Source organism: Amphiura filiformis, chromosome 12, assembly GCF_039555335.1.
Source record: "Amphiura filiformis chromosome 12, Afil_fr2py, whole genome shotgun sequence".
Taxonomy (NCBI): domain Eukaryota; kingdom Metazoa; phylum Echinodermata; class Ophiuroidea; order Amphilepidida; family Amphiuridae; genus Amphiura; species Amphiura filiformis.
The window spans coordinates 35,589,613-35,596,471 of NC_092639.1; positions in this window are offsets into that span (position 1 = coordinate 35,589,613).

Below are 6,859 nucleotides of genomic sequence, written 5' to 3' on the forward strand. Positions count from 1 at the left end.
ATAATACAAGACAATGGAAGATAAAACAAATGTTATAAAAGTTGTGGAAATTATGGACAGGTTTCAGATTCTACCAAAGCACCTTGCCATGTTTGTCCTTTCAAGGAAGAACGCTGTATCTACCTTATGAAGTTATTATAGCAGATACTTTGTTTTAATTTGGAAACAGTAAAGATGCATAACATCTACTGTTTTGTACCTGTTTTAATTTGGGAACAGTAAAGATGCATAACATCTACTGTTTTGTACCTGAAGATATAGATTTTTTTACCTTTGGAGCTATTAAGTGAATTCAAATCAAAAATACAGAATCTTCTGTGCTATTGATGATACAGATACTGCAAGGTGCAAATGTAATATTTGCATAATATTTGACAAAATGAGCGGAGCGTAAAGTGAAAATAAAAACTTAATCAGTGCTTGATTTGGATCTTTCTTAGTAACCATTTTGCATGTTGTCATCAAATCTAAAGAATTGGGTACTTCTCTCATTAGCGAGTCAGTATACAATTATGTAAATGCCTAAATACGAAAGTCTTGACATCAGCTTAATCGTATACGCGGATTTAGGATTTCTCTACCGGAAGTCAATTTGTACCGAAATTCCTTCCCACAATGCAATAAGCGTTTTGCATAACAATAAATACAGTTCGGAGGTTAATCAATATTCTTTGTTATGCAATACGCATATTGCATTGTGGGAAGGAATTTCTGCACAAATTGACTTCCGGTAGAGAAACCCTAAATCCGCGTATTGTTGTTTAATTAATTCCACGTACCTGGAAGTTGACACGAATATAGCTCTTCGTCTCAGCCTGGAAGTTCATTTGTGGTGTGACGCTCCAGCTTGTGTTACACGTCCAGCTTGTAGTTCAATTTAGCAATAGGCTAGTCAATAATCACTTTTAAACAATATCATTTACACCTTGACTCATTACACATTTATTATACGCTAACAGGTACTCCAAATTAATTCAATGTTTTTGGTTTGGCTGCCATATGTAGCTGCCATGTGTAGGTGAGTACAATATACTGTGTGTAAATTGCCAAATCTTCACATGGCAACTATTGCACTTACTCACTTCTCCCACTGCAGTCGAACAGCATACATATCAGAAATTAACTGTTGGACAAAAAGAAGGATTTCCCTTATTTGTAATTCACCCACATTGGACTATTACAGGAGATAGGTGCACACCAGCTGTGGAGACATCGTTTTGAAGGAAATGAATAATGAAATTCCATGTTTATTGTCTATTAGTACATGAATGGAATTCCAATTACCAGTGGCTCATGGAAAAGAGTGAGAAAAATCCTTACTTTGCTGGAAATTATCCGTTTTTAATGGCTTTTAAAACCTGGGTTTTCAGTGATCATGATTGAAAAATACCTATAATTTTGAAACTCTCTAAAATGCAGTGTGCACCGTATAACATGCGCCCTATAGAACAGCATTACAATGAAGACGCTCATCCGGATGATCGTAAGAATGATCAAAATTCAGGTTCTGTCACTTTTGTTAGTTTCATAGATGTGCAAGCATAGCCTGCTAGTCATGCTAGTGGTTAACATGGTTAAGTTGCAAGCTGTGTATTAAAGACAAAATAAGACATGAATCTGTACATGAATCTGTAATTTCTCTACTTAAGTAGAGAAATTAGCTACATGTATTTGAACGGGGCTTCATCTTTGTCAATGCTGCTGTTTTCTTCGTTTTTTGCCAAATTTTTCATTTCAAAAATACCTAACGACAAGTTTAATGAATTATCTTTCACTTTCAGGCAATTCATACACACTTTTATGTTTTACACTTCCGCTAGGATCACTGAATAAGACTCTAATCAATTCTATTCAATGTCATTTGTAAGAAGCGTCATATTCTAGTTGTAACACAACAGTGTGGCGCTCCTTTTAGCCACCACCAAAAAAAAACTTCATCTTTGCAAGAAAAGTTTATTGTTCTTTTTGAGAATAATACTTCAGCAGGTGCATACCTGTTAGGTTGGGCATTTATTTCCTTCGAAAAGTTTTAAGAATGAATTAGATTTAATTAATATCTACAATAACTTTTTCTTATTGCAATTCAAATCAGGTGTATTTATCCATCATTTTGTACGATAAATTTTCACGTTATTTGAAATACTACTGAACCTTTACTGACATTGTTAGTTGTTACCGATTTCCGATATTTTTTTCGTATTTAGTGTATGTCATCATAATTATTATCATTGTATGTATGATATTGTTATTATTCAACAATTGGCTACCTCTATAAGGTCTGCATGACAAAACCAATGTTATGTCAAGTATGTAATTTCATAATTAATACAAATAAAAATAATTGATAAATGTCATAAACACATGTGCATGCATTTGTCAAGCTTCTAAAATTGATATAAAAAACAGCTATATTTTTGTTTTAAAGAATAGCTAAAATAATGAGATATATCAAAGACAATTGCATCAAAATGTAAGGTTGTTTGTTAGTCTTTTGTACAAAGTACATATTGTCTATAATCCACTTCCTCAAGACAGGACGTCAGCGCTTGCTCCAGTGCGAGCAGTATTCAATCGCTCGAATTGACTATAAGAACTGGCGTGTTTTCACGCGAGATCCCACGAGTTTTCACGCGAAGTAACTTCGACAAAGTACTGACGTCACTCTCTCGAGGAAGCAAATGGACGATACCATGTTTTATTGTTGTGTGTATTGTCAATTACAGTTAAGTTATTGTGTTGGTATGTTTTGTAGGCGACAACAGTAAAGTTTGACAAATTAATGTAAAGCAATGCATCAAATAGAGGGAGGACGAAGTTCCCCATATTGTTAGCTTCAACTGTGCAGTGAAATAAGCAAGGACACTGTGAAGCAATCTTTTTTTTTTTATCGACAATTGTAGTTTTAATAATATCAATTGGTATTCAAATCACATTGAAATGAAATAAAATGATAGAAAAGAAGTAAATTTATATCATCCTTTGAAATCAAGAGATAGTTTATGATTGTATTTAACCAATGACGAATTCCATTTGTGACAATAGCCTTTTTATCTTTTGCCGGACAGCTGTATGTGACACAATCGGAACTGACTTATTTGTACTATGAGTTATATCATTTGAAACTTTTATTGTATTCTCTTTGTATTGTACACATATTTTAAAGTCATCAGTTATTTATTACAGGTCATCACTGGAGTATTGAGTGTTTAATTACAGTAACCTATACACGTTTTCTTGCCGTTGATTAGTTAAACACATCTTAACAGCGATTGATTAGTTACTGCTATTCAGGGATCAACTGTCATATCTTGGACCAATGTATTGAAATGATTCGAAACACTGCTATGTGGTGACAATCAAAAATATATAATATATATACCAGCATGTTTAATTAAAAACTGGCCTAGAAAATTGGAAAAATCAATGAATATGATTATTATTAAGTTGATGGCTTTTCCCGCGTTTATTTATTCATTTGGCCAATATCTTATCAAATAGCAACTATAATAGCCCATGCTTGAAATCTTAAAATTTCAACAGGGGATGTTGTATTCCAGAACCAGAGTAACCACGGTGATACAGAATGTTTATTTTCCCGTGATAATTACAATGGTCTATATTTCCCAATATTCTATGATATTTCACACATTTTGAAATCGAGATTGAAAATGCATATAGCTTCGAGGTAAAAAAAGAAAATTAATTCCGAAAGAAAAATACCTGTTGTTTTAATAGCGTATCCAAAGACATCTCCATAGATTTAAGGAACGTTGCTATTCCTTGGGTTATTGTCGGCGGAAATTAACACATGTCTTATGTATCCGACTTGTGTCAAAACTGTGACCTAAATATGAAATGAATGACAGTTGACCTAAATGAAAAGTGTATTTGCACTTTTGATTGTATTTATTAATATGTGTACGACATTTGGCTCCTAGAATGGACAATATCTCTGTGTTTGTTGTTGTACTACCTTGCAAAATGTTTTTGTAATGTTATATAATATATATTTAGAAATTCTATTAATTTATGCGAATAAAACAAGTCAGTCAGAACGGGAGTGATCAAAGGAAATCAACTTGAAGTTGTGTGTGTGTGATTTTTACCGGTGTATTTTTAGAAGAAATCAAATATATCATAAAAATAGAAAATATAGCGATATAATTCTGAGCAACATTGAATATAAACGTTAATATTCGGGAATATGAAGAACAAAGCGGGACAACACATTTTAGACACCACCCATGGTTTTAAAGATAGTTTTGATAAAAACGGCAAAACGGCAATTCAATTGTTTAATATTTGTAATCTCGTCATAAGGCTTATAGCCTAATTTTTTTGCTTTATAAATGTCAAATTCTGCTTTCTTGTTTTAAGAGTTGACTTGTGACGTCATAATGTGGATTGTTTTCATGGCATTTCTCAATTATTACATAAACACTGTACATTTGTCTTTCAAACAACACATGTAAACGCACATGATTATGTAACAGCATTAGCATAAAATCAATAGACTAGGGACAATGCCAAATCACGCAAAAAGGCGGGCCTTTTAAATTACAGCAAAGACACGTGTTTAAAATGTCCGAGAACAGTAAAAGTACAAGGTGCATATGGCTAAACACTAGGTCTGCAGTTTGCTTTTGGTAAAATATGAGACTTGCCATTAAACTTGGGTGGAAATGGGACGTTTGGAAACTTCAACAACTTTAGGGCTTGAATGGAAGCAAAATTATTCTGCAAAAATGGCGAAAATGAAAAAGCAGTTATTACAAATGACATTAATTATCTCCAAAATGAAACAGATTAAAATAAAATGACTGGTCATGTATGAGAGCTGGTACTCAGTGCGATGATAACTGGTGCAAATCAAACAACAATCTGCGCATGCGTAGGTAGGATGGCCGATACAACATGCTGGAAATGCACGAAAATTGCAAAATTCCATGTAAATAGGGCCTAAAATATTACAAAATGCTATGAAAATTTTAATATTTTTATGGATGATCTCAACCTCAAATGAACAGAAAAGTTTTAAAAATAAATTTCTCATTCAAACGATTCAATCTCTCTGTTCCACTACTTTTTGTATAAATGTAACAATAGTAGAATAACAGTTATATTTTAATCACGGATTCAAATATTTTCTAGGGAGACTCCCGTTTTAATGTTTGGAGATTAGTCAACAGAACTGGCAAAAAAACTTAAATTTCCATGTTTGCTATTTTTGGCAATATCAAGATTTTTATAGAAAGAAAAGCCTTGTTTTTGTCGAAAATAAGACATATTTGACCACGCATTTTAAATAAACTAAAACCTTTACAGCCCAACAAACATGGTTTAATGAACTGGTAGTTTGTGTTCTATTACTGAGAAAATATAAAAAATGTCAGCCTCTTATTTCCCTTAACAAAAACGACTCAATTTCAGTAGGTGACTCTAGACCATTGATTTTATGCTATTGCTATTACGTAATCATGTGTGTGATATAATTTTTACATGTGTTGTTTGAAAGACAAAGGTAGCAGTGTTTATGTAATCATTGAGAAATGCCATAAAAACAATCCACATAATTTTTTCACTCTTAAAACATACTGATTGACCCTCGTATAGGCATAACTGGGTTTTTGCACACGGTGACGCGCATAATACCAGCAGTCGCAGCTATGAGGATGCAATGTGCGGATGACGTTAGGTTACGTGCTATTGTTCCGCTATGATAGCCATTGATCGGATGGATTTTGCCAAATTGCCTAATCACGCCATGCATAAGGGCTATTTAGCCAAAGTCCATTTGGGGGCAGTGACGTCAGTACTTTGTCGTATTTACTTCGCGCGTGTACTTCGCGCGTACACAACAGTTCTTTGTGTCGAGCACTCACTGACGTCACTGTCTTGGGGAAGCCAAATGGACTATGAATCAAACGACAACCATCCTATGAGCATATGGGCATGGCAATCATATATGCGCATCCGCATTCGTAAACGTCTAGCAGATAACCTTGTTTCAATACAATGCATGTCCAAATGCATTTTTTAAAGGAGAATTTGGTTACCTGACAAGATCATGGTTGCGCTTATGGTAGAAATATTGGCATTTATTTAAAACATGGGTATTCGATTCACAATTAAGCGTAAATTAAGTTTAAGTCACAATGTAAGCCTGGGTGTTTATGAAAGAATTATAACACGATGGCCACGATCAAAAGAAGAGTACTGTAAACAGGTAAAGAAAGAAGTGCACAGTCAGGCAGAAGATGAACACATGTATCTAACTTATGTCATTACTTGTCAATCACGGGTACAATCATAAAAAATACTGTGACACAGTTCCTGTTTTATTCTTTTGTCATTATATTATCAAAACATGATGTAAAGTCAGAATCAAAAAGTTCATGATACACATAAATATAATGAAAAGTCATACTGAGTTCTAATTTGAGGGAAATGTGATACACTTAACTTAACTAACAACCGTCCAATAAATCAGTTCTTTAAGTTAATAATTTATTGCAGACACAATAATAAGGTTGTTGTTTGACCCACTTCTGTGCCTTTAGTGTCTCTATCGTCTTATGTTAATGTAACGTTAGGTTTCAAAATATAGAATACATAAATGAAATCAAAGTAATATGCTTCAGGTAAAGAAACAGAAAGTAAGGTATTTTGTCATACATTGTAATTTGTAACACGGGCGATGCCATTACTTTTCTACGTCAAAACCAATCGCATTGCGTGTGATATTAGACATTGAAAATATGTAAGTCTTGCTTTTAGTCTCATTCCTAAACGCTTTTATTCAAATAATATGTTAATGAAAGCCCCACATTGGAAAACATCGTTTCCCAGGCAAACATCA